The following is a 25,025-nucleotide window of genomic DNA, read 5'->3' as shown; positions in this document are numbered from 1 at the left end:
TTGGGAATAAAAACTGTCCCTCTAGTCTGGTTGGGATCTTCTGTATTTTCCCCATAATTCCAGGGCTTCTCAGCTGAGTGATCAGAAGCTGAACTCCAAAATACTGAATTTCACGTTGGGGTACAACAGACCCTGGTGGGAGAATGGGCAGGAGAGGGACGGTTGTGCTCCTGAACTAGTCCCCTCCTCTCATATTTGCATCACAGTCTATAAACTCCAGCCCTATTGCTTTTCTTCCAGTTCATTTTTTTATTACAGCTCGTGAATTATGTATACTCTTCTGAAGTATCAAGAAAGCACTCTTATCTTTATTTCACGTACAGTATACAGCAGACTGCTTGACAAAAAAATAAAATAAAAGCGCTATTCCCGACAGTCTAGCACAGTAACCACAACTCCAATAACTTTAACTAGAGGAAGAAAACCCAGCTTCTGCTCAAAAGGAAATTAAATTTTAAGGTTTTTATTGATACACAAGCAATACCAATTTACACTATTATTAAGTTCTACATAAAATTAAATAAGATACAAAAGCAAAGAATAAAAACACTAGACAGTTTTTGTGCAAGGCAAGAGGCATCACAAAAAAAAGTTTCCAACATGACCTGCTGAAACATGACTTGTGATCCATCACCATTTGATTGCAACGTGCTTGGGCCATAATGTCAACTTCCAGACCCTCTCAGTCTCTTTCTCCCCAAATCTTCTCTGGTGGATCAAAATGTAGTATCACTGACAGAGGCAGAGTTTTTTCCATTCTATATACCAATGTAGATCTAGTCTTTCATAAAGCTTCCCTTAGGCAACAGATGACCTGCCAGGCTTTGCTTTCTTCCAATTTCGATAGCTTCTCAAGTCCATATCCATAGAGCACTACCTGGGGGTCACTTATACCGCAAGCCAGAAAGCACCTTATCCAGCTGTTAGCCAATGTCCACACCTCTTTTGCGATGCCACAGTCCCACAGGACGTGCCGGATGGATTCTTCTTGTCCGCATCCTTCCACTGGACACCTTGATGTCTTCACCATGCCTCTCGAATACATCACAGCCCTTGTTGGTAAAACTTCATGTGCAATCAACCAGCACATGTCTCTGTGTCTGTTCAACAAAACCGTGTGGCCAACCCTTTTCCAAACATGGCTGGGATCCCCAGCCACGAGGCCACGAATTTGACATACTGCACAACAAGTTCCAACCTTCTTGCACTTGAGGCACTTGTCAACACATCCAGTGCCTCATTTTCCAAATTCCATTCCCTTGAATTTCTTTATGATAAAATATGAATATGGGAGGTTAATAGCAACAGGTGCTGTTAAAGGGATCTCTAAAACTTTCAGTGTCCTTAAATAAAAACCACGCAAAAAGCGAGACATAAAGGATACTTTCCCCCTGTTCCCTACCGCTAAAGACAAATGTAATGATACATTTGTACATTAGGAAAGTGAACAGTTCAGGCATGCCTTTTCCACCCATTTCCACCTTTTTTTTCCTACAACCACCCTCTTTACTCTCCCATTTTGACCTCCAGAAAAAATAAAAAATAGCCCTCTTTAAAACCAATAAAACAGACCTTGATGGCATAAAAACAGCACTGACAAACAACAGTAATGGTAAAAGTACAGTCTTGACAACTAAAACCTTGCCTTCCATTGTTAATTCCCATAAACTCCACAGACCAATCTTGCTTTTGACTTTCCCTACCACCCTCTCCCAATTCCTACTCCCCATCCCATTTCTATCAAAGATCTTTATTTCATCTCTACGAATTGTGATTCCCACATTTTCCTCTTCACTCCAGTTTCCATATTGCATCAGCACACATTTGTTTTTATTCAACTTGGCCCCTGATGCTCCGCAAAACTGGGTTGTCACCTCCAAGCTATTTCTGACTCCCTTATAATCTGTACAAAAGACATTTACATCGTCCATGTATAGTACAGTTCTCACCTCTTGGGCCCCACTCCCAGGGATTTTAATGCCTTCAATCCCATTCTCCATTCTTAAGGCTTGTGCCAGTGGTTCTATACAGCAAACAAAAAGGAGTGGGGATAACGGACAGCCTTGGCGAACACCGCAATTCACATTAACCACATTTGACATGCTTCCATTAATCATTATTCTACTTCCTATACCCTTATATAATAACCTTACCCAAGTGAGGAACCTGGTTGAAAGCCCCATCTTTTGTAGTACTCTAAACATATACTCATGAGAGATACGATTGTAAGCTTTCTCAAAATCCAAGTTTAAGACCACTAATCCAATATTCCTCTCTCTCACATAACCTATGGTACCTCTAATCAGTATCAGGCTGTCCATGATCCTCCTCCCTGCCACACCACAAGCGTGATCTGGATGAATCACTTCACTCAGGACAGATTTTAATCAAAGCGTTAAACACTTGGAAAGCAGTTTAAGATCACAATTCAATAAAGTTATCGGTCGCCAATTTGCCAGGTCTGTGCGATCATTCTTTTTGAATAGTAAGATCACAACTTCTGTCTTAAACCTGTCCAGCAGTTTCCAGCAGCACCAAAACTCAAATTCGTTAAAAATGGTTAAGAGATCCAATGCTAAAATATCCCAAAAGGCCCTGTAAAACTCAATGGGTAGACCATCCAACCCTGGAGTTTTACCCATTTTGAAGGTCTTCAAACTTTCCATTAACTCTTCTACAGAAAGGCCTTTTGATAAAACGGTATCGTCTTTTACACTCTTTGGAATGACTTGCACAAATTTTTCTAACAAATCCTTAGACACTTGTTTCTTTCCAAACAACTCCCCATAGAAATCCTCAGCTACAGTCAACATGTCTTCCATACAAGTTTGCAAAAGCCCCTCTCGTCCCTTCAATGCTGACATTAGTCCCCTCCCTGCAACCCTTTTCTTGAAAAGAAATCTTGTACATTTTTCACCTTCTTCAAGCTCTTTCACTTTGCTTTGAAACATGATTTTTTTTTATCTTTTCTCTAGAGAGATTTTAAAGCTCATTCTTTAATTCTTTGATTTCCTCACTGAAGTCCCACCCCTCTTCTAATAACTTAACATACCTCTGCAATCTCTTTTGTAATCCGTTTTCAACCCTTCGTATCCTAGCCTGTTTTCTCCTCCCCATCTCTATGAAGAATGCTTTTGTACGCTCCTTCACCTCCTCCCACCACTGTGCTCTTGAGCCAAACAGGTCATACAAAGACTGCCATTCCTTATATCTTTCCCTGAACCTGCTCCTCACTTCCTCATCCTCCAGAAGTGAAATATTCAACTTCCACACACCCTTCCCCACAGTAACAGCCTTTGGAATAGCAAGTGTACATGATAGTAAACAATGGTCAGAGAAAAAAACAGGGGTTAAGCCTGCAGTTGTGCAAGTAAAATCACGTATCAAAACAAAATCTATCCGCGACGCTTGGGTCCCATTAGACTTGTGCCATGTGAAGCCTGCCCTCCCCTGACTATGAAGTTTGAGGGCATCTTTCAGTTTAAAATCTTTACATACCGTTTGTAATAATATTGATGATTTATCAAATTGGACCCGTCTCTCACCCCTCATTCTGCCTTCTCTTTCTAAAAGGCAATTAAAATCCCCAGCTAAAACCAGTGGTTCCCATCCCAATAAATATTCTCTCAATTCCTGAATTAGGACATATCTGTCATGTGGGCAACTCGGACAATACACATTTAAAAGTTTAAATTTGACATTCATGAAACCCAGATACACCACCAGTGCTCTCCCTGGTTTCACTACAAGGTACTGACGTACCTCTACCATCTTATTTTTAATTAAAACAGCTATACCATCAGATTTATTCTCATTGGACCCACTCCAAATTGATGTGCCCAATGTCCACAGTTCTTCCATATCCTTATAGCTGTTTTTAAAAGGTAATCCACACTCCTGTAACAACATAATATCAGCATTTACCTTACTCACAAATGATAATATAGTCCTTGCCCTTAACTTGGATCGAAAGCTTCTCACATTTATGGACACAATGTTCAGAGCCATACTTAAAGTTAGACCAGGGGAGACTTAAAGCTCTGGCTAGAATCATTCAGTCTGTGACACCTACTATACAGGCCTTTTTCTTTTTCCATTTGCTCTCCTTGCCTCCTCCTCCACCATCAATAGGATGGTTCTCCACCTGCCCTTCTTGAGTCTCTAGTTCTAAAGCTGGATCAATAGGATTGGAGAGAACTAATCCCATGGGAGAACCTGCCATCTGAGGACTCTGAAAATGATCTTCCCTCACTTTTCCACTCGGAGTTAGATCACTTTCTAAATCAGATGTCTCAGCGGACCTTTTAGACTGCACCCTCTGTTCTGTACATTCCATTTGAGCACTTTCAGTCTCCACGGGTGGCAGACGATCAGGAGAGATGCTACCAATCAATTCAGAGCCCCCCTCACTTTCCACATTATCATTCTCTTCTACCTCAGCCTCATCTCCTTCACTCCATTCTGAACCCTCGCTCTCTTTTCCACTACTTTCTTCAATGTCAACCACATCCAGTTCCTGATCCAGAACCACTGCTCCAGCCCTAAATACCTCTTCAAACTCATCCTGTTTTTGCATCGATCTTCCCAGTTTTGTTCTATTTGCAAAGGAATTTGGACAGTCTTTAAACACATGACCTTCACACTCACAGAGATTACATTTCCTCACGCTTGTACATTCAGTATATGCATGTCCAATTTCCTTGCACTTACTACACACCACCTTTGTACAGGCATCCACAAAGTGACCCAGCTCCCCACACCTCCTGCACAGTTTTGGCTGCCCTTGGTAGAACACAAGGCCTCTATTTTCACCTAATCCAATCAAAGAAGGAATGTGTTTAAATCCACCATAACCATTTTTGTCTTCATGCAACGAAACAGGTACTCTCCATGCACAGTTCCAGATGCCATCATCATCCAAGACTTTCTGAGGCTCACCTTTCACTAAACAATACTTAGACAACCATGTCACAATATCTTCCATCATCACCATCTCATTAAACATACGAACAATCACAGTCCTATTAGAAAGATCCATCAGCGTCTGCCATTCAAACATTCTAATCAGACCCACATCTTTTTTCTCTTCTATTTTTCTCCAAAATTCTTCCAATAACTTTGCCGATTTGAAACTAATGTCAAAACCAATTCCCTTCAGCAAAGTAATTAAACAATTGACATCTAATGCCTTAACCTTTAACTCTTTCTGTAACATCTTCTTTGAGAAGTCCAACCGTGAAATATCACCCGAGTGAGCCGAGCCCTCACCTCTCTTATACACCAAACGCGCGCAAAAGTAACGGCGCATGCCGACCCTACAGGCCGCCATGGCCGTTACAAATGTGTCAAAAGCAAACAAAAACCAAACCTAAACCTCTTCTGTGCACCAAACCCTATTCCCTTAATGTTATACTCGTACACAAACGCTACTCTCAACTTCTGGGCTTTAACCCTATAATTCTCCAACACTAGCTGGAGACTCTGTGTATCCGGGCTCAGCGGTTATATAGGACAGGACTCAGCGAGCTGCAGGTGAAACTCATTGCTCTGCGCTCCCCGTGCGGAATGCGCGTCTCCTCCCTCCTGACTCGTCACACCGCCTTCATACTCTATAGCGGGGGAAAAAAACTCCCCTCTACTGTCTTCATACATCCCTCTTAAATCACAGAAACACTGAAACTCCGAGGCGTTTCTGTGAGTCAGTACCGGTTTTTCTGTTCGAGGTTACAAGCAGAAACAATAAAAGCGTTGAAAGCAGGAAGTTATTTCTGTTTGTAGGCAATAACGTATAAAAATACATTTTCTGATTCCTAAAACCTAATAAAATCCATGTAAGTCTCCCTTTCGTTCCCAATGCACATTACTGAATATAAACCAGTCAGGTTCAGGTACTTTTCTGATGTATATGAATACACTAGTTCTGGCGCAGCTGTTACAACAAAGATACTTACGAACTATTTTTTTTTCATACGAGCTCTCGCCGTTTTTAAATTGAATATTTTTTCAATTCGCTAAGTCACAAGAAACACCAACAACACTCATCGTGAGCATCTGACCAATCACATTCCTGAATTTTAAAACTATTTAGTATTTATTTTTAACTTGTTTTATTTTTAAAAAATTGTATACACCTGTTTTACATATTCTTGCCATTTTTGGCATATTGTAAGTGGATTGTAACTTCAAATTGATAATTCCTGATCTTTATAACTGTGTATCATTTCTTTTTACCTTGTTTTAATATGTTTTAATTATTTTTGCATTTTATAGAACTTTTTTAATATATTGAGCATTTTAGCATAATTTTAAAATACGACTATCAATGCTCCTGACTTCTAAAACCTGTATTTATTCTGACATTTTTCTCTCCAACTGCAGATGAGGAGGGATGCATTTGATTTTAAATTGGTTGATTTTAGGGGAAAATGTACATTAATTTCTTTGTACGTATCATCAGTGGGAAACTTGGCATTTTGGGATGAATTGCAATCTTTACTGCAAGACTGATATAGAAATGACGGGAGATTTAAATGACACATTTGATAAATCAGACAGGCACAGTACAACATCTAAAATGGCAGAACCCTCTAAAGTGCTGAAATATTTTAGGCACATTCATAATCTACGAGATGTTTGGTGGTTACTGTGTCCTGCTACCCTTTCATATTTTTTAGTGTGCATGAATCTGTCCCACTTCTTTTACTAGTTTTTAAGGAAGATTCTGAAATATCTGATTATGAGATCAAGAGAAGAAAAATGATGACAATTAGTAGGAAGAAAAATACAATGTATTGACAATGTAATATGCTTTAAAGGATTAAAAGGAAAATAAATACTTTATCTACGTAAACTAATTCAACTGAGCTCCTCTAAACACTATGGCCTGAAGAATTGCCAAAGCACAATGTATCACTTTGGGTGACACTAAGGGAAGAGGAACACAACACTCAACACAACACAACCACAAACCACTTATTTTCAACAGCAAAATATGCTTGAAAATATTTGACAAAAAAAAGAAACCTTACACGCATGGAAACCAATATTTATCTGCTAATATTTAATGCAGCAGAGAACAGTAGGGCAGAAGGTTAGTGTAACTATAGTGCATCACAGAGGCCGGTCTCTTCCCCTCATTATACAGGCTGACTTGTTCACAGTGAATTGCCCTCCAGCGATAGTCAGCTGCAAAAACTGACATCAGACATGATGTTAATACTCTGACAGCACTTTGGCTGATTTGGTTAATGTGTTTTCCTATGAAACAGGAGATCTTGAGTTCAAATCCCAGTGGTGCCTTTCTTCCTGTCTTGTCTTATAGAATGTATCACTATGGATGATCACGTGTGGCTTGATTTTGTTAAATGCAAGTTTTCATTTTCTTTGTAGAACAACTTGCTTTTCATGAAATTCATACAGCTTGCGAAAGATGAAACACAGATCTTGCTTATCAGTGCAAAACAAATATCACAGGCTGACAAGAATAAAGTCTTTTTTTTTTACCAAAAGCTTGCAAATGGAGAAAAGGGATGCACGTGAGTCTCTGGGAGCTGTTAATTGAAAGGTTAGTGGTTCGAGCCCATTTCTCATTATTCTACTTAATTGGATTTCTTAGTAAAACCTTAACCCACTTGATATTTGCAGGAAATGCAGTTGTTTTGTGCGTCGAACTACAACAAGTAAACAATTGAGTACATTAGTCATTATCACTGGGAATGACCAGTCATGGCCAACATTCAGGGGAATCGTATTCAGCCATGGATTTTGTCCTTCAAATGGCTGGCGGGAGAATTCATTTATACTCTCGTTGCACCCTTAGTTAAAATATTTAAATTTTAATAAATAAATATTTAAATAATTACAACACAGATTTGTTCGAGAACTTGAAAAGCAAAAAAGACACTTGGACAGCATGATTATGTTAGGACTGTACATTTGTATTTTAATACTTTTGTATATTTATCTTAATTTTAATATACATGTAACCATAAATGCTGTTCTATATATATATAAAGATTGTTGTATTTTATAATATTTTAGCGGAGGGCACAAGGGGGTCTATTATACCTTGCGAAACATCCACGACAACTATAATAGAGGCTCATATTTTAATAAAATTTGCTTTAAAAGAAAACCAAAATTTGTATGATATCATCCCTCAATATTGACGTTCAGTTGAAGGATTTGAAGAAGCAACACCGATAGGTGAGTACATTGATTTTGGACCCATGTTTGCATCTGAATAATCTTTTCTCCTGGAAAGAATTAAAAAGAGGTCTGTTTTGAGTCTCATGATGATGCTCTTCTGGATCTGAAAAAAACACGCAAATTTGTTTCCGATGTATTTTTCAATTTTATCAGATTTTTTCAGGTGAATGCAGTCGATACATACAAGTTTTTATATTATGACAGGACCTACACTTAGGGCTCAGTACCGATAACACTGCTGATATTGATGGAGTAGAAATAAGTGATGTATTGGCAGCTTTATCTGAGGCGAGAAGTCCTAGAACACCTACAAAAATGTTAGGATTCAGAGGAAGAAATATTTTTCTACCTCACCCAATCCTATTGCATTAACGAGGCTGAAGTTGGCTGCTTATTCGCCAGCTTCTTCTTCGCGTTTTTTGTTCCACCTTAAGTGTTGCTGCTGTGATGTTATGCTGCCTTTCGCCTGTAGATGCCTCTCTTTAGTCATTTTTAAAAATACTAATCCGAGTGGATTACTGCACATATCCTCAGTAAAGGGGAATATGTAAGTAATGATTTTCCAAATTGCATTTTTGTATGAAACACATTTCAGAAAATCGAAAACCAATTTTCAAAACTCACAATAACACAAACTGACATGTTAGACAACAAGTAAATAAGACAAAGGCAAAACGTGAATTCTCAAAGTCTCAAAATCTTGCATTTTGCAAGAAATGTTATTATAGCAGTTTACAATGGGACATTTAGAACATGTCATATGAGAATATATGGTTAACGGAGGATGAGCAAAGGGTGATGACACTTTCTGCTTATTGCTATGACCCTCCCTCCTGATTATAAAATCGTCTCACAATTCTGCCACTGAGGTGTGAGACACAATGTAACAAATTATGAAAATCATGAAGCATAAGAAAATTTACTGTACCATTTTTTTAATATGACCCTCTGAACATGGCATGTGAGGATTTATAGTCAACAAAATAGCACCCCTTCTGCTGAATTACTTTTTCCCTCCTTCCTCGTTACCAAAACATCTTAGTATTCTGACACTAAGGTAAGAGAGACAAAATCACTCATCACGAACATTTGTAATTACAAAACTTCACTGTTGCATTTCTGCGTTGTGACATTCTGAACATGGCATGTTAAAGTATATAGAAAACCTAGATCAGAACAGGTTAAATGTAATTCATAGTGATTTATATTTTTTTAATTCTTTCTAAATGAAAAAATATGTTTTTCAGTGATTATGACACTTCGGTATTACATAAAATATGCTTCAATGCCAAAATAAATAATAATGGAAAAAATACCCACAGTGGACATTCATAGTTGTGATTATAGGAATGTTATATATCAGGTGGGTAGCTGTGTCAGCATGCGTAGGCTGCATAGGAAAAAGTAAAGGATTATTCCATGCTGAAAAGAGAAGAAAGGAAACATAACGTGTTGGACGTGGAGCCTTCTTCAGGTGTTAGAAAGACAGGGCAGTAAGCAAAGATAATTTCCTTTATCTTTGCTTACTGCAGTTTAAAGACTTTAGGAAGTTTTACGGCTAACAGCTCCACATCAACTTCCTTTTATAACTAACCTCATCAGATCCCTCAACTCTTCCAATTTCTCACTTCAGAGAAGGATAAAAAACTCAATTATCCTCTACAGAGAAAAACCATCAACACCCATACCACCTCCACCAATCCTAACCTAATCCTTGTTTTTACTATACCCTCTGACCTTTCCCTTTCACCCCTTTGCATCCTCAGCTAACTTATTTTAAAATTACAATAGACTGTATAGTATTTATGTTTAAAATTAAGGTAAATATGTCAAAATATCAAAATCCAACTGCACAGTGCTATCGTAACAATGCTTGTCAAGTTCTCAAACAAACCTGCATTGTATTTTTAAAATATTTCAGCAGAGGATTCAACTGGAGTATAAATGAAGATTCAACGATAATTTTTTTTGAGTGAATATGGTTTTCTGGGGAGTTGCAATGTTGGGCATTATTGGACATTTCCCGGTGACCCTGACACGTGTTAAACACTCGCATTTCCTGCATATATTAAAATGGTTATGGTTTCGCTGAGAAATCCAATTGACTTAAGACAACGTTTACACTGCAGAAGAATCCCATCCCTGGGTGGACTCGAACCACCAACCTTTCAGTTAAAAGCTAAATGCGCTAACCGATTGCGCCACAGAGACTGACTGGTAGGGTCTTCTCTCGAATCACAAGTTTTCGATTAAAAAAAAATCTCTTACCGTTTATTTTGCCAGACGGTAATATTTCTTCTGCACTGATAACCAAGAATTGAATTTCATTTTTCGCAAGCTGTGTGAATTTCATCAAAAACAAGTTTTCCAGAAAGGAAATGAACACATGCATTTAACGAAATCAAGCCCTTTGTGATTGCCCGAAATGATACGTTCTGTACTACAAGATAGGAAGAAAGACACGGCTGGGAATTGAATCCCGGTTCTTTTGTTTACTAGAGAAGCAACTAGGCTACGGTGACAGGACGACCATCCCCTTTTACAGCCACTTGGACACACCGCTCTGAGACATCTGCGTTCAGTAAGCGCTGAACCTGCGCTCAGAGCACATTGCCTCTTTTACATAGCAGCCCGGACACTGAGAAACGAAGAGAACTGGCTTTTATCTGGCATTTTCATGTCCAATGCGTTTGATATCTCCCAAGGGCGACAGAGTTCTTTTGCGACACTATTTCTTCTTCTTTTTTATTTCTGTAGCTTTGATAAAAAAACGAGAAATCGTGCAAGGGAAAAATGTCTTTTTTTCATAGAGAAAACGTGCACCAGGAAATGTTGTGTTGAGAAGAAATGATTTAATATGATACGTGACCTAATTTATCGGAGCAATCGCTCAACCAGCAAGGTCTGGAGAGGTTGGAGAGTCTGGTGGATGTGATAATTATACGGTGTTGTGAAAGAAAACAGTCTTTCTTTGAATTCTCAGTCAATCGGAATTTCAGTGCGAAACATAAACCCCTTGTCTGATTTAAAGAGATTATATTTTAAAACTCATAAAAAATCAGAAAACACATGTTTCTCACTTTGAAATTTTAGACGGAGCGGTGCATTACTAGTAGCGGCGCTGAGCACGCTATGGGGAAATTCAGGGTATGTGAAATGCCAGCGGTTTAATAAACAACGCGTCTGATTTCGAATAATAAGATTGTAGGTTCGACTTCTACCTGGCTCGTGTAAATTTTATTCAAGCTCCTCAGTAATAGATGTATATTATGTAATGAACCGCACCTGAAAGCAAACGTTGGGTCTGTTTCCTTTGTTTTCCAGCATGAAATAGCAAATCGTTACAAAAAGCACCTGCTAATGTCCAATAGCGGGTTTTTTTTTTTTCAAATTACATTTTCAGGCTTCAGACACTTTTTAATAAAACAAAAGTGTCCGGAAACTCATTAACTTTCAAGTTTGCTTGAACCTGTATTAAAAAAAGTTATCTGAAACTTCCGGGATTCCATTATCTGATGTAGCTGTCTCTAAAGTTGGACGTGATGTTAAGCAGATGTGAACTGTGCCTTTTCTCTTAAAAAAAAAAACAAGTTCTTTTTTTCCTCTTCACTCCAATGCTGGAGACTGTAAGCCTCTGTGAGCTCCACACTGCGTGTCCTGTACTGCTCTATTTTGTTTAGATTATCTATGTGGTGTACAGATAGAACTCAACTGCATGATGTGAATTCCGTGTTCAGGACCAGCACAACCTGAAAAAGTAACAGCTGACCTCGACGTGATTTGAACACGCAGCCTTCTGATCTGGAGTCAGACGCGCTACCGTTGCGCCACGAAGTCACGGCTGTCCATACCTTTGAATTCCCCAAAGGAGACAAAAAAAAAATCTCCTATGAAGAGCGCAGCTCTTCCAAAGAGAGTCTCTTCTTCCCAGACCACATTTTATTCTTCCTCGGCAGCTCTTGTGCAGGTGTTGTTCTCAATTACAGATCCAGGAACACTGATTGTTTTTTCTATTTTTTTAAATTAAGTACCCCATGGTGCAACGGTAGCACGTCTGACTCTAAATCCCCAAGTTCATTTTCAAAGTATATCGGAGTCAACTGATACTGATCAGGTTCTGCTGCTACTGAACCCGCAGTCTTCACCTTAAAGTTCAATTCCCCAAGCTTTTTGACCTTATATGTCCATCCTGTCTCGTCAAAACTCGTATTTTCACAGGGTACCCTTCAGAAATCGCAGTATAGAATGAAAAAACTCCAGTAGATCTCGGCCGCTGTTGGTGATTTTCCTTTTAAAATAAATGAATCTCTGGAAATTTTACGGAGTATCACTTTCACTGAGACCAAGAAGTGTTAAGCTGTACATGCGTCTTTGTGGCTCAGTTGTTAACCAAAAGGGTGGTGGTTTGAGCCCTTCCAGGGACGCTACGAGCCTTTTAACGTACACACCCTCCTCACTTCATTTCTCCACGTCCGGTCTTGTACCGCTAACAAATACAGAGCCCGTAGGAGGCAGTAAGCTCGCATATATATAGCTCACTGTGTATATAATGAAGAAGCAGAAGTTAGTTTCTCATCTGCGCGTTAGAGCCTTACGCAACTCGTAGTGTACCAACAGCTAGGGTTTGATCCCTGCACGGGCTATTAGTTGAAAGGCCATTGTAAATGACGTATAAGAGCTTTATAGATAGATACTTTATTGATCCCGTGAGGGAAATTAATAAAGCTTATCCAGCTGGCTTTTATGTTTCATACTAAATTGCGATCTTGAAACCAAAATGAAATTGACATTTGTACTGTATGGTTTTTTTTTAATTACAAAGCAAACAGAGTAGTCCCTTAATTCAAAGATCAGATATTGGCCAAAACAAGACAATCAGACGTGGGCTGACTTTGGAACAGGAGCCTCTGCTTCGTCGGTTATTGAGCTTTTGATCAATGTCTGAGTGAAAAAGATTCGCTATTTTTACTCTTTGATTAAAGTACACAAAAAGCACCTTCCTTCGAGCTGGAATCGAACCAGCGACCTAAGGATTCCCTACTGACTCCACTACAGTCCCCTCCCCCCTCTACCAACTGAGCTATCGAAGGGTTATCAAACGCTCCCTGGCACATACTGCCCAATGTAGTGAAATGTTCTGGGTGATTTAAATCCCAGTTCGACATCAAGTTTCCAACTCGTTTCCTTAGTCTTGTTTACCTTGAATTTAAGCCACGAACCAGGATTCTACTGTATAAACTTCCGGGAATATTACAAAATGTTTGATGGGGCATCAATCATTCCAGGCGGAAATGGACTCCTTTTTGTTTCTCGAGGGATCATATTAAACATTGCATTAGTATCGAGAGGAGGATCACCATGAAACACAAAACAAACAGTTTCATTCTGTCTTTTTTAGAAAGTAGCGTTTGTGCTACATTAATTATATTTTCGTGGAAATATAGAAGTTGTAAATGTTAAAATTTATATTTGAATCGAAATGTGGTTTTGAGTTAAATATTAGCGTGTTCATGTAATTAGTTTGTCATTACTATATATATTGCCATGTTACTAGAATTTGTAAATGAAGTTTACTAGTTGTGTTTTTATGATGATTAGCCATTTGTTGATTACAATATTGTATATAATGTATAATTTGAACTACATATTTTTCAGGTGTGAATAATTGTATATTTTAAGAATAAATTTCTAAAACAAATCATTGGCTTTATTTACTAGTTTCTACACCTATAAAATATTTATTTGATGTATAATAGACCTTTAACTATACAGATGCAGCCATACAAAATGGGTGAGGTATTTCGCGGCATACCCCGGTGGACGTGTCGCGGTATCACGCGATTCACGTGTGTCACGTGACTAACTATCCGGCGTCGCCTTGTAAAACCGCCAGGGGGAGCTTAACCTCTCATGTACAGCATTTGAACTTTAATTTTGAACTGTGTATTACAGCATGTTAATCATCAGTCATTCAAATGTTGGTATATTTTATGAAAGCAAGATTGCTCAGTTGGACAAATGTACACAACCTACCTTTATCAGAAATATTTATGCATCAAAGCCTTTACTGAAGATATTACTAATAGTATTAATAATGGATGACTTTGGACAAACTGTATACTCAAAGTATAATTTCTTTAGCAGATTTGTACAAGCACTTGGAATCTGTCCAAGCCATACTTTGTCAGGCATTTTGTTTTACTTCAACGGGCATAAAAACTTCCTTGCTTTTAACAGGGCGTTTCATAATTTCTAGCTACGAAAATGATTTAAAATGCGACACCTATCATTCAACTAGAGCTTAAAATATCACAAGGAAAAATACACACCGGTATTCCATTTCTCCCTAAACATTGTAAGCTTCGAAGTCTTTAACTAACGTGATACCGGAGTCAACAAGCATACTTTTAGAATTTGATTAAAAGGGAATATAATATGGAATCGCGTATCTAAAGAATTTAATAACGGTATGATTATATCCGTGTACTGCGACAGGGCTGTGTAGGGCTGTTTCGCCTGCTTGATCATGCGAGCTGTCTTGTAGCCTACTAGTCTAGGCGCGTGACTACCAACTGGCAGGTTGTGTGTTTGAATCCAGCTGGTGCTGGACTTTTATTTTAACAAACATTTCTTCGAAAAAATAGGTAAGCGATATTATTGACAATCAATTGACTTTTATATTTCAAAATATCGCAACATGATCGATATTTGCGATATTTTGAACATATCTTCCCTTCTGACAGCGGTTCCTGCTTCTATTATGTATGTGTGTGCAACAGAGTAAATTTTTATAGAGAAATGGAGGCTGGACAGTATGCGTTACAAAATAAACATTTATATTGATTTAAATCGTGTTCTGATTTAAATCGCAAACGCGTGTTTAATTATGTGTTTTTTAATCATAAAATTTATATTTGAATCGAAATGTGGTTTTGAGTTAAATATTAGCGTGTTCATGTAATTAGTTTGATGGCGTCCAAGATGGCGCCATGTTAGTGGCAGCCTGCTACAGCAGCTCTGTGTATTTTTGTTGTCTTTTTGTTTCTTTCAGTTAGTTAATGCTAGTGTGTTAGTGTTTTTTCTTCATACCTTCATACCTTCATGCCGGCAACTAGATTTGCGATCACAACATGATGGATACTAGGAAGCTGAGAAACTTTTTCTTGTTTTTTCTGATACTTGGACCTCTGTGGCTATCGAGTTGCAATGCCGATAGCCACAGAGGCATTGTCTACACGCGGGAGCAGCTGATCGCGCTAGCGCGTCCGGCTCTACTCACTGGAGAGAAGCCATCGGTGCCGGAGGAGCTGAGGAGGAGAAGCCGAGGCTGTAGGGCTGGTGCGACGCGAAAGGCGAAGAGAAGGAGATTTAAACCCTACCTTCCTTCGATCATCATGGGAAATGTGCGGTCCTTAGTGAACAAGATGGACGAACTGGGAGCATTGGTGAGAAGCCAGAGGGAGTATCGTGAATGCAGTATCATGTGTTTCACCGAGACGTGGCTGCAGGAACTTATTCCGGACTCGAACGTTACCATCGGCGGCTTTCAGACGGTGCGGGCGGACAGAAACACCGAGAGCGGTAAGAGGAAAGGAGGGGGGCTCGCGGTGCTTGTAAACAACAGATGGTGTAATCCTGGACATATTCATGTTAAGGAGCGCGTCTGTAACCCGGACATCGAACTGGTAGCCGTAGGACTGCGTCTGTACTATCTGCCGCGGGAGTTTACATGCGCCATCTTTGTTGTTGTTTACATTCCACCTACGGCAAATGCAGAGGTAGCGTGTGACGTCATAAACACAGTCACAGGCAGGCTACAAACAAAGCACCCAAGCGCTTTTATAGCTATTTCAGGGGACTTTAACCACGTATCTATTTCCACCACTCTGCCTACTTTCCACCAGTTTGTTAAGTGCCCGACCAGGGAAAACAAAACACTGGACTTATTATATGCCAATGCTAAGGATGCATATAGTTCCACAGCCCTTCCCCCCCTTGGCAGATCAGATCACAACCTTGTCTTTCTTACACCACTATACAAGCCTATTGTCCAGCGCCAACCTGTGACCATGAGGACTGTGAGGAGATGGTCTCAGGAGGCTATGGAGGATCTTCGTGGTGCTTTGGAGGCCACCAACTGGGATGTGCTGTGCGAACCACATGGGGACGACATAGACAGCATGGTGGACTGTGTCACTGACTTTATTAACTTCTGCGTAGACAACACCATCCCCACCAAAGACGTACACTGCTTTTCAAATAACAAACCCTGGATCACCAGCGACCTGAAGGCTCTTCTGAATGACAAGAAGAGAGCCTTTAGGAGGGGAGATAAGGAAGAGGTCAAGCGTGTACAGAGGGAGCTAAAGCAGAAGTTAAGAGAGAGCAAGGACGCCTACAGGAGGAAGGTAGAGGACAAGCTGCAAAGGAATAGGGTGAGAGATGTATGGAGCAGCATGAGAGAGATCACTGGCTTCAAACAGGCTGGGGTTGCAACAGAAGGGAACCTGGAGATGGCCAACGAGTTGAACCAGTTCTTTAACAGGTTTGATTCTGGGTCCTCTGTGGCGCAACACCCATCCCCCCACAGCCACACGCTCCCTAACCCTTCACAGCTGCAACTGCCCAACACCTCCTCCATCCCCCCACAACCATGGCCGCCTACAGCTACAACCCCCGACGGCTGCTCACCCAACCTTCCCCCACTGCTGCCACTCTCCAACTCCTCCGCCATTAACACCTCCAGCACTGAAAGCACTATGAGCATCATCCCCCGGGCCAGGCTGACCATCACAGCTGACCAGGTGAAGAAGGAGCTGAAGAGGCTGCACGAGGGTAAGGCCACAGGACAAGATAACATCTGTCCCAGAGTTCTGAGGGCCTGTGCTGATCAGCTGAGCGGAGTGCTCCAGCGACTGTTCAACCTGAGCCTGCCCTTGGAGAGAGTCCCGGTGCTCTGGAAGACATCATGCCTGGTCCCGGTACCAAAGAAAGGGCGCCCCTCTGTCCTCAACGACTACAGACCAGTTGCACTGACTTCTCACATCATGAAGACACTGGAGAGGCTGGTCTTATCCCACCTGAGACCCCTGGTCAGCTCATCACTGGACACCCTACAGTTTGCCTACCAGCCCAGTGTTGGTGTGGAGGATGCGATCATCTACATGCTGCAAAGGGCCTACTCACACCTGGACAGGGCTGGCAACACTGTAAGGATCATGTTTTTCGACTTCTCCAGTGCCTTCAATACCATCCAGCCCTTACTTCTAAGGAGGAAGCTGGAGGAGATGCAAGTCGATGCCTCCATGACCTCGTGGATCACTGACTACCTGACGGGCAGACCCCACAGTCTGTGAGACTTCAGAACTGTGTGTCTGAACTGGTAGTGAGTAACACAGGGGCACCTCAAGGGACAGTTCTTTCTCCATTCCTCTTCACCCTCTATACTTCGGACTTTAAGTACAACTCAAAGTCATGCCACCTGCAAAAGTTCTCAGATGACTCTGCAATTGTGGGATGTATCAAGGGTGAGCAGGAGGAGGAGTACAGAGGACTGGTCAGCAGCTTTGTGGAGTGGTGTGGGGTGAACCACTTGGAACTGAATGTTACAAAGACAAAGGAACTGGTGGTGGATTTCAGGAGGAAAAAGGTCAAACCTACTCCTGTCTACATCCATGGGAGTGGCGTGGAGATGGTGGACTCGTACAAGTACCTGGGAGTGCACATCGATGATAGACTGGAATGGTCTAAGAACATCGAGGCCATCTATAAGAAAGGACAGAGCCGACTTTACTTCTTGAGGAGGCTCAGGTCCTTCAATGTGTGTAGTAAGATGCTACACATGTTTTATCAGTCGGTGGTAGCGAGTGCCATTTTCTACGCAGTGGTGTGCTGGGGCTCTGGGATTAGAGCAGTAGATTCCAAAAGGCTGAACAAGCTCATCAGGAGAGCAAGCTCTGTCATTGGGTCTGACCTGGACCCCTTGGAGGTAGTGGCTGAGAGGAGAATGATGTCCAAACTAGAGGCCATCATGGACAACTTCTCCCATCCCCTCTATGACAGGCTTGCAGGAATGAAGAGCACGTTCAGCAATAGACTGATTCATCCACGGTGCGACAGGGAACGCTACAGGAGGTCATTCTTGCCGTCTGCCATAAGACTGTACAAAGCATCCACCTTGCGTCTTGGCAGAGGCAACAGCGACAGTGACCTGTTTCTGGACTAAACGCATATACACATCTACTGCTACATCTGTTCTCTTTCTTTTTCCCGTTTACAACCACTTTTGTGCAATATATGCCTGGGACCTGTGCAATACATTTATATTTATATTTATATCTATGGTTACATCTATATTTATATTCATACGTGTGATACGATTTTCTGTGTACTGTTCTGTTCTAGTTTGTTCTTGTGTGTCCGGACTGTGAGTAACTCTTGTATTGTATTGTATGTATTGTACTATTATTATATAATTCGTTACACTGTGGCTGTGTTGTGTGTGTTAAGCTGCTGTTGCACTGCAATTGCCCTCACGGGATCAATAAAGTATCTATCTATCTATCTATCTATCTATCTATCTATCTATCTATAATCAGGCTAATGCATTTCTACATTTTCTGTATGAACCAGCTTAGAGGTTCATACAGAAAGAGAGCTTGTGTTTAAATTGAGTGTAAGGTAATTTATGCTTCTAAAGTCATGGTCAGTATTATTGTACTGTGCTGTACTGTGTCACATTATTTTATAGCGTTTTTATTGCGTTATTAAATCCGGTGGCGCTGTCTTAGTTTCCTGATTCTCATTATTTAAACTGCGACACTGATCATTCATCTCTAAATAAACTTTATTTTATATAGTGTTTTAAGCGAATAGGTAATTAGATTGCTCATAAACCTAATCGCTTTTTCTACATAAACACAGCGTGATTGCTCTTTGAAAATGCTTTTCCTTTATTTTTAAAGTAGGCTCAGATTTCAACTATAGATCGTATTATTATAAACTTTCTTGGAAAAATGTATTTTATGTTAACCATGTTTGCTATTAATTCATTTAGGGCTAAAATACATTCATTGTCTTCCAATTGAGTCGAGTTGACATTGGAAGCCTGCCACACCCGGACTGTTAAACCAACACATTAGCACGTCAAAGCCCATTGAGCCAGTATTGGCTTTAGTATCCCCCCCTTCTCCCCTCAATTCAATTCAATTCAAGGTGTTTTATTTGCATGACAGATGGGTACAAGCAGTGTTGGGTATGTATATTGTAACGCTTACGGCAGACAGGCACTGCGTAGGAGCTGACGCACCAGAGCAGCGCACCGAGGGAGCGTCTGCATTTATAACTTAGTTTTTAAAATTAGTCAAGCAATACGAAGCATCTCCTTTTACTTAGTGCCTGAGCATACTGCAACGCGTGTGAAGTCCATAAACGATATTAATTTTGGAACTTAAACATACAGTATATGGCTGGTCTCGGTACTTTAAAGAAAACATACACACCAGTATTCCATTTCTCCCTAAACATTTTAAGCATCAAAGTCTTTAACTAACGCGATACCGGAGTCAACAAGCATACTTTTAGAATTTGATTAAAAGGGAATATAATATGGAATCGCGTATCTCAAGAATTTAAAGACCAGACAATCGCAAACTTGTTTTCAATAAAATTATTTTATTCATTCAGCAGTTTGTGAGAGGGACATCCAGCAGGGAGAGACACACACACTGGTTTTCATTGACAAAATTGTTTTTTTTCAATTCCTCTTGTCTAACAGGAATGTTTTGTTTGTGGACAGACTGTTAGACAAGAGGAAAAGACTGCCTCCTCCTACGAAGCATTTCGTTGATCCGATCACGAATTCTTTTCCAGTCGTACGCAGCAAGGGTTGAGAATCTCCGATTCACCATCGTACTAATGGTTTCCCGGAGATTGCAAGGCAAGGCACTTTTGCCTCTGGACCCATCGAAATTTACAGACGTGGTCCACCCCCAGTAAATTTCAAAAGTCACAAGATTTCGAAACACGAGGGCGGCGTAGCGGTCGGCTCTTGCTTTCCCGTCAATGCCGATGCACTGCAAGTACAACCCCCCCTCCATCTCCTGGGTGATGGGTAGCAGTTGGACATCGGGGAGAATTATTCGTCCAACTGGCGTCTGTGAATTCCGCTGTGCCTCCTGGGGGGAGATAGCCGGCGGGGACAGCATCAACAGATTCCTGCGCGGTGGTGAACTGAGAGGCCGGGATGGAGTGTCCTGAGGCGGTGTGTGCTCTGCGGGGGGCAGAGCTTCCGCCAGACATTGCAACCTGCGCGGCGGGGAGAGGCACTTTTCGGGAGACAGCTGCTCAACTGTTTGACTGCTGGAACATACTGTCTCCTTCCTCTGCATTTTCAGGAGTGTCTCTAGCCTCCCAATCCTCCCCAGTAATGCATCATACTGCTCCCGCTGCTGCCGAAATGTCTCCATACAGGTGCTGCTTCTACAGGTTGGCACCCTGGCCAGTGGCCGAGAACAGAGACCCACGGCCTGTGGCAAAATAACATAATTCATGTAAGAAATAAAGTCACACAGCAGTATTCATCAGTCGCGGAACAGAAGTCAAAATAAACTTTTCTTTTTTTCCGTCTTACCGCTTTCTTTTTTACTGTCCTGGTGGTAGATCGTTTCGCCCGTGCGGTGTTTTCTTGAAGAACAGGCTACAAAGAAATAATTATAATTGAATTTAAAATTCAAAACGGCAATAATACCTTGTAATATGCGCTGTAATCGCGTATTTCAGATGAAGTCTGCTGTATCTGCTTACCCTTCGCTCTTTGGAAGCTGGGGCGGCAGAAGCACCCCGTCTCTTCCCGTAAAAGAACAGGCTACGAAGAAATAATGAAAGAAAGAAAAGAAAGAAAATATAATTATCAAATGTGAGACTGTCTTTCTCTGAGTTATATTCCCGAATGTCCCCCGCCCCGGTCAACAATCCTAGGAAGAACACGAAACAGCCTGTTAATAAAATTGTTACAATTTTGTTCGGTCAGTTCTTCCTCCCAGAATTTATAGATCGCATCGATCAGTTCCTGCTTTGTGACGGGCTTAGCGGTTTTCCGAATGTAGTCTTTCAACGAATGCCAAACCATTTCTATCGGATTTAGATCTGGGGATTCAGCTGGAGTTTTCACCCAGTTCACTCCTTCTGCTATAAGCCTCGCCCTTGCTGCTGTGTGTTTCGGATCGTTGTCTTGAAAGAGACGGTGCCTTGATCCAAACTGCTCCCTGATATATGGGGCAGCATGCTGTGTGACCAGCTTAGAGGTTCATACAGAAAATGTAGAAATGCATTAGCCTGATTATGATTAAAAAACACATAATTAAACACGCGTTTGCGATTTAAATCAGAACACGATTTAAATCAATATAAATGTTTATATTGTAACGCATACTGTCCAGCCTCCATTTCTCTATAAAAATTTACTCTGTTGCACACACACACACAATAGAAGCAGGAACTGCTGTCAGAAGGTATGTTCAAAATATCGCAAATATCGATCATGTTGCGATATTTTGAAATATAAAAGTCAATTGATTGTCCATAATATCGCTTACCTATTTTTTCGAAGAAATGTTTGTTAAAATAAAAGTCCAGCACTAGCTGGATTCAAACACACAACCTGCCAGTTGGTAGTCACGCACCTAGACCAGTAGGCTACAAGACAGCTCGCATGATCAAGCAGGCGAAACAGCCCTACACAGCCCTGTCACAGTACACGGATATAATCATACCGTTATTAAATTCTTTAGATACGCGATTCCATATTATATTCCCTTTTAATCAAATTCTAAAAGTATGCTTGTTGACTCCGGTATCACATTAGTTAAAGACTTCGAAGCTTACAATGTTTAGGGAGAAATGGAAATGGAATGGAATAAATGGAAAATAATTTAGGGAGAAATTTCCTTGTGATATTTTAAGCTCTAGTGGAATGATAGGTGTCGCATTTTAAATCATTTTCGTAGCTAGAAATTATGAAACGCCCTGTTAAAAGCAAGGAAGTTTTTATGCCCGTTGAAGTAAAACAAAATGCCTGACAAAGTATGGCTTGGACAGATTCCAAGTGCTTGTACAAATGTGCTAAAGAAATTATACTTTGAGTATACAGTTTGTCCAAAGTCATCCATTATTAATACTATTAGTAATATCTTCAGTAAAGGCTTTGATGCATAAATATTTCTGATAAAGGTAGGTTGTGTACTTTTGTCCAACTGAGCAATCTTGCTTTCATAAAATATACCAACATTTGAATGACTGATGATTAACATGCTGTAATACACAGTTCAAAATTAAAGTTCAAATGCTGTACATGAGAGGTTAAGCTCCCCCTGGCGGTTTTACAAGGCGACGCCGGATAGTTAGTCACGTGACACACGTGAATCGCGTGATACCGCGACACGTCCACCGGGGTATGCCGCGAAATACCTCACCCATTTTGAATGGCTGCATCTGTATAGTTAAAGGTCTATTATACATCAAATAAATATTTTATAGGTGTAGAAACTAGTAAATAAAGCCAATGATTTGTTTTAGAAATTTATTCTTAAAATATACAATTATTCACACCTGAAAAATATGTAGTTCAAATTATACATTATATACAATATTGTAATCAACAAATGGCTAATCATCATAAAAACACAACTAGTAAACTTCATTTACAAATTCTAGTAACATGGCAATATATATAGTAATGACAAACTAATTACATGAACACGCTAATATTTAACTCAAAACCACATTTCGATTCAAATATAAATTTTAACATTTACAACTTCTATATTTCCACGAAAATATAATTAATGTAGCACAAACGCTACTTTCTAAAAAAGACAGAATGAAACTGTTTGTTTTGTGTTTCATGGTGATCCTCCTCTCGATACTAATGCAATGTTTAATATGATCCCTCGAGAAACAAAAAGGAGTCCATTTCCGCCTGGAATGATTGATGCCCCATCAAACATTTTGTAATATTCCCGGAAGTTTATACAGTAGAATCCTGGTTCGTGGCTTAAATTCAAGGTAAACAAGACTAAGGAAACGAGTTGGAAACTTGATGTCGAACTGGGATTTAAATCACCCAGAACATTTCACTACATTGGGCAGTATGTGCCAGGGAGCGTTTGATAACCCTTCGATAGCTCAGTTGGTAGAGGGGGGAGGGGACTGTAGTGGAGTCAGTAGGGAATCCTTAGGTCGCTGGTTCGATTCCAGCTCGAAGGAAGGTGCTTTTTGTGTACTTTAATCAAAGAGTAAAAATAGCGAATCTTTTTCACTCAGACATTGATCAAAAGCTCAATAACCGACGAAGCAGAGGCTCCTGTTCCAAAGTCAGCCCACGTCTGATTGTCTTGTTTTGGCCAATATCTGATCTTTGAATTAAGGGACTACTCTGTTTGCTTTGTAATTAAAAAAAAACCATACAGTACAAATGTCAATTTCATTTTGGTTTCAAGATCGCAATTTAGTATGAAACATAAAAGCCAGCTGGATAAGCTTTATTAATTTCCCTCACGGGATCAATAAAGTATCTATCTATAAAGCTCTTATACGTCATTTACAATGGCCTTTCAACTAATAGCCCGTGCAGGGATCAAACCCTAGCTGTTGGTACACTACGAGTTGCGTAAGGCTCTAACGCGCAGATGAGAAACTAACTTCTGCTTCTTCATTATATACACAGTGAGCTATATATATGCGAGCTTACTGCCTCCTACGGGCTCTGTATTTGTTAGCGGTACAAGACCGGACGTGGAGAAATGAAGTGAGGAGGGTGTGTACGTTAAAAGGCTCGTAGCGTCCCTGGAAGGGCTCAAACCACCACCCTTTTGGTTAACAACTGAGCCACAAAGACGCATGTACAGCTTAACACTTCTTGGTCTCAGTGAAAGTGATACTCCGTAAAATTTCCAGAGATTCATTTATTTTAAAAGGAAAATCACCAACAGCGGCCGAGATCTACTGGAGTTTTTTCATTCTATACTGCGATTTCTGAAGGGTACCCTGTGAAAATACGAGTTTTGACGAGACAGGATGGACATATAAGGTCAAAAAGCTTGGGGAATTGAACTTTAAGGTGAAGACTGCGGGTTCAGTAGCAGCAGAACCTGATCAGTATCAGTTGACTCCGATATACTTTGAAAATGAACTTGGGGATTTAGAGTCAGACGTGCTACCGTTGCACCATGGGGTACTTAATTTAAAAAAATAGAAAAAACAATCAGTGTTCCTGGATCTGTAATTGAGAACAACACCTGCACAAGAGCTGCCGAGGAAGAATAAAATGTGGTCTGGGAAGAAGAGACTCTCTTTGGAAGAGCTGCGCTCTTCATAGGAGATTTTTTTTTGTGAAGCTGATTTGTCTCCTTTGGGGAATTCAAAGGTATGGACAGCCGTGACTTCGTGGCGCAACGGTAGCGCGTCTGACTCCAGATCAGAAGGCTGCGTGTTCAAATCACGTCGAGGTCAGCTGTTACTTTTTCAGGTTGTGCTGGTCCTGAACACGGAATTCACATCATGCAGTTGAGTTCTATCTGTACACCACATAGATAATCTAAACAAAATAGAGCAGTACAGGACACGCAGTGTGGAGCTCACAGAGGCTTACAGTCTCCAGCATTGGAGTGAAGAGGAAAAAAAGAACTTTGTTTTTTTTAAAGAGAAAAGGCACAGTTCACATCTGCTTAACATCACGTCCAACTTTAGAGACAGCTACATCAGATAATGGAATCACAGAAGTTTCAGATAACTTTTTTTTAATACAGGTTCAAGCAAAC

The 25,025-nt window shown here is 40.5% G+C and overlaps 5 non-coding genes across 5 annotated transcripts; 2 read left to right on the top strand and 3 right to left on the bottom strand.

The window, feature by feature from the left end:
• Positions 1-10,345: 10,345 nt before the first annotated feature.
• On the bottom strand, positions 10,346-10,419 carry trnak-uuu (transfer RNA lysine (anticodon UUU)). The gene has a single exon. It is a non-coding gene; the product is annotated as a tRNA-Lys (tRNA).
• A 1,554-nt stretch (positions 10,420-11,973) lies between these two features.
• Positions 11,974-12,045, bottom strand: trnaw-cca (transfer RNA tryptophan (anticodon CCA)). Its single transcript has one exon. It is a non-coding gene; the product is annotated as a tRNA-Trp (tRNA).
• A 1,161-nt stretch (positions 12,046-13,206) lies between these two features.
• Positions 13,207-13,298, bottom strand: trnay-gua (transfer RNA tyrosine (anticodon GUA)). The gene is given in 2 exon segments: positions 13,207-13,242; positions 13,258-13,298. It is a non-coding gene; the product is annotated as a tRNA-Tyr (tRNA).
• Positions 13,299-23,380: 10,082 nt separating this feature from the next.
• On the top strand, positions 23,381-23,472 carry trnay-gua (transfer RNA tyrosine (anticodon GUA)). Its single transcript is given in 2 exon segments — positions 23,381-23,421; positions 23,437-23,472. It is a non-coding gene; the product is annotated as a tRNA-Tyr (tRNA).
• Positions 23,473-24,645: 1,173 nt separating this feature from the next.
• Positions 24,646-24,717, top strand: trnaw-cca (transfer RNA tryptophan (anticodon CCA)). The gene has a single exon. It is a non-coding gene; the product is annotated as a tRNA-Trp (tRNA).
• Positions 24,718-25,025: the final 308 nt, after the last annotated feature.

The sequence above is a fragment of the Lepisosteus oculatus genome, chromosome 14, assembly GCF_040954835.1.
Source record: "Lepisosteus oculatus isolate fLepOcu1 chromosome 14, fLepOcu1.hap2, whole genome shotgun sequence".
Lineage (NCBI taxonomy): Eukaryota > Metazoa > Chordata > Actinopteri > Semionotiformes > Lepisosteidae > Lepisosteus > Lepisosteus oculatus.
Note: the sequence above shows the minus strand (reverse complement) of the source record. Positions and strands in the feature narration are given on the sequence as shown.